Raw genomic sequence first — 627 nt, forward strand, 5'->3', positions numbered from 1 at the left:
AGTAGAATGAAGTATGAAGTAGTTCGTGAATAAATGGAATAACAGTATTAACATACATATAAAAGCTGTAAGTAAGTAGTAGTTTTAGTAGAAAGTAGTAAATAAAGTAGAATGAAGTATAAAGTAGTTCGTCGAAATAAATGGAATAACAATATTAACATACATATGAAAATTGTAAGTAAGTAGTAGTTTTAGTAGAAAGTAGTAAATAAAGTAGAATAAAGTAGAAAGTAGTTCGTCGTATGTCTGGAAAGAATCATTTAAAATTATTAAAAAGAAGAAAGACCCATCTTTAAAAAAATGTTAATGTTATTTTTTTATTCAATTTTTAGTATTTTTTCTTCAGTTGATAATTGTCTTTTCAATTGTACAAAAAATAAGGTGATCGTCAGTAGTATAGGCGGCACTACAGCGTAAACAGCAGGGGGTCCCTATTCCTGACGTCATCATGGAAAGTCAAGGGGTGCTTATTTCTGCCCAACCGGAAGTTGCTTATTTCTGCCCGTCTACACCGGAAGTTGCTTATTTCTGCCCTCCTATGAACCGGAAGTTGCTTATTTCTGCCCGTATACTTATTTCTGCCCGCCTGTAGTTTCGATTTCTGTTTATTATTTAATTTATTAGTTT

This window comes from Parasteatoda tepidariorum, chromosome 6 (assembly GCF_043381705.1).
Source record: "Parasteatoda tepidariorum isolate YZ-2023 chromosome 6, CAS_Ptep_4.0, whole genome shotgun sequence".
Lineage (NCBI taxonomy): Eukaryota > Metazoa > Arthropoda > Arachnida > Araneae > Theridiidae > Parasteatoda > Parasteatoda tepidariorum.